Source organism: Ovis canadensis, chromosome 14 (assembly GCF_042477335.2).
Source record: "Ovis canadensis isolate MfBH-ARS-UI-01 breed Bighorn chromosome 14, ARS-UI_OviCan_v2, whole genome shotgun sequence".
NCBI classification, from domain to species: Eukaryota; Metazoa; Chordata; class Mammalia; order Artiodactyla; family Bovidae; genus Ovis; species Ovis canadensis.
Window position 1 is genome coordinate 70,725,116 of NC_091258.1, and position 10,988 is coordinate 70,736,103.

At 46.3% G+C, this 10,988-nt stretch overlaps 1 pseudogene; it reads left to right on the top strand.

The window, feature by feature from the left end:
- The first annotated feature begins 1,178 nt into the window (after positions 1 to 1,178).
- On the top strand, positions 1,179 to 10,988 carry LOC138419585 (DDRGK domain-containing protein 1-like; annotated as a pseudogene).

Sequence of the window (10,988 nt, forward strand, 5' to 3'; positions counted from 1 at the left end):
ACCTGTCTCTCCAGCCTCTGTAGTCCGTGAAAATATTCCCATTTGAAGCTTCTTCCCATATTTAGAGTTAAACCACTACCATCACTGAGCTCATGAGGAATTATATGATATTATTGTTTTATCCAGAGAAGGCAATGGCACCCCACTCCAAGACTCTTGCCTGGAAAATCCCATGGATGGAGGAGCCTGGAGGCTGCAGCCCATGGGGTTGCTGAGGGTCAGACAGGACTGAGCAACTTCACTTTCACTTTTCACGTTCATCCATTGGAGAAGGAAATGGCAACCCACTCCAGTGTTCTTGCCTGGAGCATCCCAGGGACAGGGGAGCCTGGTGGGCTTCCATCTATGGGGTCACACAGTGTCAGACAACTGAAGTGACTTAGCATTGTTGTATCAGAGGCTCAGTCGTATATTTGGTAATGCAAGAAGCAACTCGAAAGCAGGCAGAAAAAGAAATAACACAGCTCGCAGTACTAGTCGGGTCACAAGCAAGAATCTGAGAACCTATACGAAGTGTAGCCAGTGTAATCCAGGTCCTACGTCTACTAAGATGAAAAAGTCTTAGTAAACATAGACCTTAATTACCAAAACTAGAATTTAATATTTAATGAAACAAGTTTTTTCTAAAATTACCCCCATTTTTATTAAACTAGGCCAAGACTAAGTTGTTTTAAAACTAAGTTTGGTGTACTGACCACACAGCTTCTTTACACGGTCTCTGCTATAATTCCTCAGGAGTCTTGGGCTAAAATTTCCCAAGGCCTCTCAAGGCCAAGAAGTCATGCCAAAGGCCTGCCATCAGATTCTGCCTAAGTGGATTTTCCTCTCTTCTAAAGGTCCCCCAAATCTCAAAATCTTTGAGATTCCTGTACGTGTCAGGAGACGGTCTTTTCATTTTCCTGATAAGGCTGCTCAGAACCCAAGTGTCTCTAATTTCTGGAGGGACAAGGCAGAGAGAAAAGAAAAGATGTTTGAATTTTACCCAGAGGTGTAAATTACCAAACTGTTGTAAGTCTTAAGTAGCCTGAGGAGAAGAGCTTCTTTATACCTGAAAAGAGTGGAAGCCAGTAATACGTCACCCCAAAGGTCATGAACATTATAATCACGTTTAGCAGTTTATTTAACCTCACGTAATTAATCTTTGTTCTGTTGTCCTTGACTGATGATTGAATATGATGATGACGGTGATAGCTGTAAGAAGTTTGTGAAGTTTTTGTTAAGGCTTGCATGGTTTGTCCAGTGAAGTGGGTGCCATGATCCCTGGAGACTGTGGTAAATGTACCCCAAGTGGAAAACACATTTTAAACTATGTTTTCCATTGTGAGGCCATCAGATTTGTAACATGTACCCAGGAAAGGCTGTAAGCCATCAAATGTAAATGAGGTCTGTCTGGGAGCTGGGAAGAGCTGAGTGGCCGTCTTGGATTTCCCGTGGCCCTGACTGAGTTACAGCTAGTGTTTACCACTGTAAATTCCTTACTTTAGGAGACTATTGCCAACTCCTAAGGACATCAGGAAAACAAAAGTCTGACAATGAGGGGTTAATTCTTTGTAGAAGCAGAATTGGCTTTATCTACATGTACCACAATCTTCATAGGTCACTGTGAAATAATATCTACTTCACCAAAGTAACCGGAGATTTTAAAAACAAATATAAATCACTTTAAGGCAAAGAAATTCACATAGACCATTATCTAAAGCCACGTTCCAAGAAAACTTTATTCTCTTAACAGGGAGAGAAAACCAAATTCCAGTCTGGTCACAGCTTTCTGTTAATCACAAAATTTATTTACCTAATCAAATCTAGTGTAGTCTTAGAGAGTCCTGACCACATATAACATTATCTTCCCTATCTCAGTTCAGTTCAGTGGCTCAGTGGTGTCTGACTCTTTGCGACCCCATGGACTGCAGCTCGCCCGGCCTCCCTGTCCATCACCAGCTGCCAGAGTTTACTCAAACTTATGTCCATCGATACTCCTTTCAATCATGTCCATCCCAATGTTTTAACGCAAACCTTGAACTCCCGGATTTCTGGTTTCAGCACGAAGTGGTCTCGCAGGCAGCAGTGAGCCGTCCTGAACTGAATGTGGGGAGCCCGGAAGAGAACCAGGAGTCCTTGCTGCCAGACCAGCAGGGGCCAGAGGCGAGAAGCAAAGTGACCCTGGGTCTTTCCTCTGCTGGAAAGCAAGAATGTGTCTCAAAGAGGCACACCCCGTAAAAACAGATACAAAGGTCACTATTAGAGACACACAGAATGTCTGGGCAAGCACACAGAAGCAGTTTATTTATTTAAGACCGAGACTAGGTAGCGCACACCGGGTGAGGAGTGCCAGAGTCCTGGGTGAGAGCCCAGTGAGAGGGGACTCACATCACTAACACAGGAAGCCCTTCTGGGCCTTTGTCTGCATTTGGAAAAAACATATATCCTATAAGACCACTTCTAGGTAGAACCTAAACATGGATACAAGTGAACTTCTTTACAAAACAGAAACAGCATCACAGACTTAGAAAATAAATTCATGGTTCCCCAAAGTGAAATGTGTGGGGCAGGGAGAAATTAGCAGGTTGAGAAGAACATAAACACACTACTATTTATACTTCTAAAATAATCCACAAGGACCCACCACAGAGCACAAGAAACCCTCTCAAAACTCTGTAATAACCTCTATGGGAAAAGAAAACGATAAAGAATATATGTACTTCCACAAATAAATGAATCAAGTTTCTGTACAAGCCACCACAGTGTAAGTCACCTGTAAACTACAATTCAAAAACATTTTTAAAAAAAAGAGAAAAGAACTGCTGGCTCTGTTCCCATCTGGCCTTGGCGACCTGGGCTGGTGTCACATGCCTGGAGTCTGAGCAGGCTTGGGTCCCCAGGCAGGACTGTCCTGGGGCTGAGGGTGCTGGGGAGGGTTTGCCAGGCAAACAGCCCCCCACCCCCCACCCCATGGACTTGGACAGCCTGTTCCCTTCTGCATGAGCCCACAGTCTCGCAGCAGAGCCAACCCTGGTGCCCCCAAAGGATGGTGGGGTCTCCGGGCTGGAAGAGCTTTGCAAAGTGCTCTGGGTACCATGTCTCCTGGTGACAGGGTTCCCCCACCTCCAGCCTCCTTCCTTAGGGTCACCCCACTGAGAGGACAGCTTCTTCTACAGAGTGGTGTGGCAATCCTTGAGACCTGTCCCGATAAAGGCTCAGAGAGAAGGAAGGAGACACAGCCTTGGGTGTATCCATCCTAATTAACTACCCAGAACAGGACTTGCCCTAAGGCTCTGGTGGGCATGAAGAAATGCTGCCGTCTTGTGGCCGCTTTTGGTAACATCAGCTGAAAAACCTGCGCTGATGGCCACTTCATATTCACCAGGCCTGCTCTGATGTAAGGAAAAAACACCTGTCCTCAGCTAGTGCCCTCGAGTAGATCCTGGAAAGAGAATGTAAAGCAGAGCAGACGGTCCAGAGGCCAACCTTGAGAGGTCAGTTTTACTCACACTGTTTAAAAAAAAAAAATCACATGAACAGCCTTCACATGATGAAATCTTATAGAATCCAAATCAAAACTACAATTGGTTAAATGGCCTTTGTCAAAAAGTCTACCAACAGGAAATGCCGGAGCGGTTGTGGAGAAAAGGGAACCTTCCTACACTGATGCTGGCAAAATAAATTGCTAACAACCAGTGTGTAGGAGAGGGGGGAGGTTCCTTAAACAAGTGAAAAGTGAGGAAACTGACAGTCCCTAACCAATTACAGAAAAAGACGTTTCAAATCCATTAAAGAACTAAACTGAGGGACGATTACTCTAAACCTAGGAAAATATAGGCAGAACACGGTTTGACACAAATCACAGCAAGTTGTTTTTGAACCCACTTTTAGGATAATGAAAAATAAGACTCAACAAAAGGGACTTCATTAACTTCAAAAGCTTTTGCACAGCAAGGGAAACCCAAAACGGAAGAAAAAGACAACCCTGAACATCAGGGGGAAAATGCAACCGAATTTAAAAGCAACATATTCATCTGAAAAACATGCAAACAGCTCCTGCAGCTCAATATCAAAATACAATCAACCCAAGAGAAAAAATTGACCAAAGATCTAAATGGATGTATCTTCAAAGAAGGCATCGAGATGGGCATAAAGCCTATGAAAAGATGCTCAGCATCTCTGTTAGAGAAATGCCAATCAAACTGCAACAAGGTATCAGCTCACCCCCTCAGAATGACCATCCTCCAACAGATCTACAAAGATTCAATGCTTCAGAGGGCGAGGGGAACAGGGAGGCCTCCTACACTGTGGGTGGGGATGGAAATGGGTGGGTGCAGCCACAAGAAAAACAGTATGGAGATTCCTGAAAACATTAAATATAGTTGCCACCTGATGAAGCAAGCCCACTCCTTCCCTTAGGTCTGGATAAAATCATAATTTAAAATGATACTTGCTCCTCTGTTTTCATGGCACCACTATTTACAAATTCCGAGAGAGAGCTTCAGCCAAAATGTCCATCAATAGAGAGAAATGAAGAGCAACTGACCCATCTAGACACTGGAATACACTCAGCCATCAAAAAGAACAACAAAAATAATGCCATTAACAGCGGCATAGATGGATCAAGAGATTTATTGTCCTGAGAGAAGTCAGGGAAAGAGAAAGATTATATCACTTACAAGTGGGATCTATAAGTTCTTTCAAGTGAACAGATTTATAAACAGAAATAGACTCAGACTAATAAAACTCACCTATGATTATTTCAAAAAAGGGAAGGGTAGGCAGACATTAAGAAGTTGGAATTAACATACATACTATGTATTATCAGATAGCTAACCCAAAAACATACCTACTGAAAAGGTCAAAATGACCTTTGTCAAAAAGTCTACAAACAATAAATGCTGGAAGGTTTTGGAGAAAAGGGAATTAATTCTCCTGCACGGAGGCTACCAAGTTAAATTTCTAAGAGTCCATACAGAGGAGAGGCTAACAAGATAACAATAAGATAACAGTGAATGAAATTGTCACAATTCCCTATCCTCATACAGAGAAAATAACTCCAAACCAATTAAAGAGCTTAATGGAGGGGCAATTACTCTAAACCCCTTGAGGAAATTATAGGAAGAACAAGCTTTGACAGAAATCATAGCAAACCCTTTTGGATCCACTTTTAGAATAATGAAAAATTCAACAAAACTCAACAAAAGACTTGAGTTTCTCTAACCTCAAAAACATTTGCACTGCACAGGAAACTGTAAACCAGACTAAAAAAAAAAAGAAATCTTTGGAATGGGGAAAAAAATGTTTGGAACTCAATTTAGAAACAAGGAATTTATCTCCAAAATATGCAAACAGATCATGCATCTCAATATATATATATATTTAAAAAAAAATCCCATTAGAAAAAATGGACCAAAGATCTAAATGGGCATTTGTCCAAAGAAGACATCCAGGTGGCCATATAAAGCACCTGCAAAGATGCTCAGCATCACTAACTATTGAAGAAATAGAAATCAAAACTGGGCCATGGTATCACCTCCCACCCCTCAGAACAGCCATCCTCCAAAAGATGAACAAGGATTAACTGCTGCTGAGGGCAAGGGGAACAGGGACTCCTCCTACACTGCAGGCAGGAATGGAAATCGGCGCGGGCAGCCACAAGGAAAACAGTATGGGCGTTCCTTAAAACACTAACTATAGACTTAGTACATGATCCGGCAAGCCCACTCCTTGGGTTAGATCCGTAAAGAACATTAATTTAAAATGATACATGCACCCCTCTCTTCAGGGCAGCACTATGGACAATATCCAAGACACAGCATCAACCACAATGTCCATCAATAGAGAAATGAAGAGAAAATGGTTCATTTGTACACCGAATACACTCAGCCATCAACAGAACGAAAAAATGCCACCGGCAGCAGCATGGATGGACCGAGAGATTTATTATACGGAGTAAAGTCAACTAGAGAAGGAAAGAGAAATATATCACTTACAGGTGGAATCTATAAATTCATCAAAATGAACTAACTTATAAACAAACAGTCTCACAGACTTAGAAAACTCACTTATGATTATTATTTTTTTTATGGTAGGGGAAGGAAGACATTAAGAGGTTGGGATTAACATACTCACTGCTTCTTATCAGATAGATAATCCAAAATAACGGAATAGCACAGGGAAGTCTACTGAACACACGGAGAGAACCAATATAGGAAAAGAACCCAAAAGGGAATAGAGATACGTTCGTGCACAACTAAACCAAGTTCCTGTACACTTAAGACAAACACATCGGAAATCAACTCTACTCAAACAGAAAATAAACACTAAAAAACAACAAAAAACCCAGCAGTGGAGCAGGAAGAGATGCTGCCACCTTGGGGCCATGTTTGGTAACGACAGAAAAACCTGTGCTCTCGGGCACTTCATATTCACCAGGTCTATGGGGCTTAGGGAGAAGGCAATGGCACTCCACTCCAGTACTCTTGCCTGTAAAATCACATGGACGGAGGAGCCTGGTGGGCTGCACTCCATGGGGTGGCTGAGTCGGACACGGCTGAGCGACTTCACTTTCACTTTTCACTTTCATGCATTGGAGAAGGAAACGGCAACCTATTCCAGTGTTCTGGCCTGGAGAATCCCAGGGAAGGGGGAGCCTGGTGGGCTGCCGTCTATGGGGTTGCACAGAGTCGGACACGACTGAAGCGACTTAGCAGCAGCAGCAGCAGCAGCATGGGGCTTAGGGAGAAGGAAATGGCAACCCACTCCAGTATTCCTGCCTGGAAAGTCCCATGGACGGAGGAGCCTGGTAGGCTACAGTCGATGGGGTCGCAAAGAGTTGGACAGGACTGAGCAACTCCACTTTCACAGGGCTGAAAGGAAAAAAAAAAAATCTATTCTGAACAAATGTCCTCTGGTAGATCCTAAAGAAAGAATTTGAAACAGGGCAGTCGGTCAAGGGGACAGAGGTGTTTTACTCACACTGTTTTTTAAAAAATCATATGAAAATATTTCAACATGGTGAAATCTTAAGAGAAATGCCAATCAAAACACACACAGGTCAGAATGGACATTGGCAAGAAGTCTAAAACTAATAAACGCTGGAAAGGGTTGCAGAGAGAAGGGACCCCTCCTACATGTTGGATGCTGGCAATGTCAATTGTTAACAGCCAGACTGTAGGACAGTGCGGAGGTCTCTCAAGTGAAAAGAGAATGAAATGCCCACACTGCCTGAACCCAGACAGAAAAAGAAACTCCAAATTGATGAAAGAGCTCAAAAGAGGGCTGATAATCTCAACCTCTTGAGGGAAATATAGGTAGGACAGACAGACAGAACATGCTATGCTATAAACCGCAACTCTGTTTGGATCCACCTCTTAGAGTAATGAAATAAAAACAAAATAAACTTTTTGGGGCTCCAGAATCACTGCAGATGGTGACTGCAGCCATGAAATTAAAAGACACTTGTTCCTTGGAAGAAAAGTTATGACCAACCTAGACAACAAGAGACATTAGTTTGCCAACAAAGGTCTGTCTAGCCAAAGCTTTGGTTTTTCCACTAGTCATGTATGGACGTGAGTTGGACTATAAAGAAAGCTGAGTGCCGAAGAATTGATGCTTTTGAACTGCAGTGTTGGAGAAGACTCTTGAGAGTCCCTTGGACTGCAAGGAGATCCAACCAGTCCATCCGAAAGGAGATCAGTCCCAAATATTCACTGGACAGACTAATGCTGAAGCTGAAACTCCAATACTTCGGCCACCTGTTGTGAAGAGCTGACTCATTGGAAAAGACCCTGATGCTGGGAAAGACTGAAGGCAGGAGGAGAAGGGGACAAAAGAGAACAAGACAATGAATAGCATCACCAACTCAATGGACATGTTTGAGCAAGCTCCAGAGGTGGTGATGGACAGGAAAGCCTGGTGTGGTACAATCCATGCGGTTGCAAAGTCAGACACAGCTGAGCGACTGAACAACAGCAACATGATTATACAGTGGAAGTGACAAGTAGATTCAAGGGATTCGATCTGATAGACAGACTGCCTGAAGAACTATGGACAGAGGTTTGTAACCTTGTACAGGAGGCAGTGACCAAAACCATCGCCAAGAAAAAGAAATGCAAAAAGGAAAAATGGTTGTCTGAGCAAGGCTTACAAAGAGCTGAGAAAAGAAGAGAGGCGAAAGGCAAAAGAGAAAAGGGAAGATATACCTATCTGAATGCAGAGTTCCAAAGACTAGCAAGGAGAGATAAGAAAGCCTTCTTAAGTGAACAATGCAAAGAAATAGAAGAAAACAATAGAATGGGAAAGACTAGAGGTCTCTTTAAGCAAATTAGAGATACCAAGGGAACAATTCATGCAAAGATGGGCTCGATAAAGGACAGAAATGCCATGGACCTAACAGAAGCAGAAGAGATTAAGAAGAATACACAGGACTGTACAACAAAGGTCTTAATGACCTGGATAACCACAATGGTGTTGTCACTCACCTAGAGCCAGACATCCTGGAGTGTGAAGTCAAGTGGGCCTTAAGAAGAATTACTACCAACAAAGCTTGTGGTGGTGATGGAATTCCAGCTGAGCTATTTCAAATCCTAAAAGACGATGCTGTGAAAGTGCTGCGCTAGGTATGCCAGCAAATTTGGAAAACTCAGCAGTGGTCACAGGACTGGAAAAGTGAAGTGTTCATTCCAGTCCCAAAGAAGGGCAATGCCAAAGAATGATCAAACTGCTACGCAAGAGCGCTCATTTCACATGCTAGCAAGGTAATGCTCAAAATCCTTCAAGCCAGCCTTCAACTGTACGTGAACCGTGAACTTGCAGATGTACAAGCTGGATTTACAAAATGCAGAGGAATCAGAGATTAAAATGCCAACATTCATTGGATCATAGGAAAAGGGAATTCCAGAAAAACATCCAGTTCTGCTTTATTGAGCAGACTAAAGCCTTTGACTGTGTGGATCACAACAAACTGTGGAAGATTCTTAAACAGATGAGAATCCTAGACCACCTTAGCTGCCCCCTGAGAAACCTCTATGCAGATCAAGAAGCAACAGTTAGAACCAGACATGGAACAACAGACTGGTTCCAAATGGGGAAAGGAGTATGTCAAGGCTGTATATATCATCACCCTGATTATTTAATGTATATGCAGAGTACATACTGGAGAGAAATTCTAGTAATGTAAGATATGCAGATGACACCACCCTTATGGCAGAAAGTGAAGAGGAACTAAAAAGCCTCTGGATGAAAGTAAAAGAGGAGAGTGAAAAAGTTGGCTTCAAGCTCAACATTCAGAAAACGAAGATGATGGCATCCGGTCCTATCACTTCCATGAGAAATAGATCGAAAAACAGTGTTAACAGTGTTAGACTTTATTTTGGGGGGCTCCAAAATCACTGCAGATGGTGATTGCACCCATGAAATTAAAAGACGCTTACGCCTTGGAAGAAAAGTTATGACCAATCTAGATAGCATATTTAGAAGCAGCGACATTACACTGCCCACTAAGGTCTGTCTAGTCAAGGCTATGGTTTTTCCTGTGGTCATGTATGCATGTGAGAGTTGGACTGTGAAGAAGGCTGAGCACTGAAGAATTGATGCTTTTGAACTGTGGTGTTGGAGAAAACTCTTGAGGGTCCCTTGGACTGCAAGGAGATCCAACCAGTCCATTCTGAAGGAGATCAGCCCTGGGATTTCTTTGGAAGGAATGATGCTAAAGCTGAAACTCCAGTACTTTGGCCACCTCATGCGAAGGGTTGACTCATTGGAAAAGACTCTGATGCTGGGAGGGATTGGGGGCAGGAGAAGAAGGAGACGACCGAGGACGAGATGGCTGGATGGCATCACTGACTCGATGCACGCGAGTCTGAGTGATGGACAGGGAGGCCTGGCGTGTTGCGATTCATGGGGTAGCAAAGAGTCGGACACGACTGAGCGACTGAACTGAATAACTGATGAAAGAGTTTCCTCCCAAATGTAGTTTAGAAAACAGGAAAGGGTGTATACAAGAAAGACAAGTGAGTGATGTGAAAACAAAAAGTACAAACTATTTAATCACATCTAAATAAATATCAAAGACTGTATAGGCCGGGCCGGTCCGCGGCAGCTCTGCGGGTGCAGGGGCGGCGAGCCGAGGACCAAGCCACCACGGCCGGAGCGCCGGCACCGCCCGCACCGCCCTTCCGCCCGCCCTCCGGAAGCGCAGCCCCGCGGCCTCCGCTGCAGACCCGCCGCCCCGCCCCGCCCCGCGCCGCCCCGCCCCGCCCCGCGCCGCCCCGCCCCGCCCCGCGCCGCCCCGCCCCGCGCCGCCCCGCCCCGCCCCGCGCCGCCCCGCCCCGCCCCGCGCCGCCCCGCGCCGCCCCGCCCCGCCCCGCGCCGCCCCGCCCCGCCCCGCGCCGCCCCGCCCCGCCCCGCGCCGCCCCGCCCCGCCCCGCGCCGCCCCGCCCCGCCCCGCGCCGCCCCGCCCCGCCCCGCGCCGCCCCGCCCCGCCCCGCGCCGCCCCGCCCCGCCCCGCGCCGCCCCGCCCCGCCCCGCGCCGCCCCGCCCCGCGCGCCTCTGCCGCCTCTTCCTGAGCCCCCGCTCGCCCAGCGGCCGCCCCGCCCCCGCGCCAGGTTCCGGCCGCGGCCCGCCTCTGCCGCCCAGGGCCCTTCCGTCCAGGCCCCGGGACCCCGGCTCCCCGCCAGACCCGGCCCCGGCCCCGGCCCCGAGTCGGAGAAGAGCGTGGAGGCAGCGGCCGAGTTAAGCGCCAAGGACCTGAAGGAGAAGAAAGAGAAGGTGGAGGAGAAGGCAGGCCGGGAAGAGCGGAAGAAAGAAGTGGAGGAGGAGGAGGAGGACGGCGCAGAGGAGGAGGAGAAGAAACTGCCGAGGACGGCGAGGAGGAGGATGAAGGGGGCGAGGAAGATGAGGAAGAAGAGGAGGAGGACGAAGGGCCCGCGCTGAAGAGCGCTGCTGAAGAGGAGGATGAAGCGGGTCCCACGCGGCAGAAGGCAGAAAACGGGGCCTCGGCATGA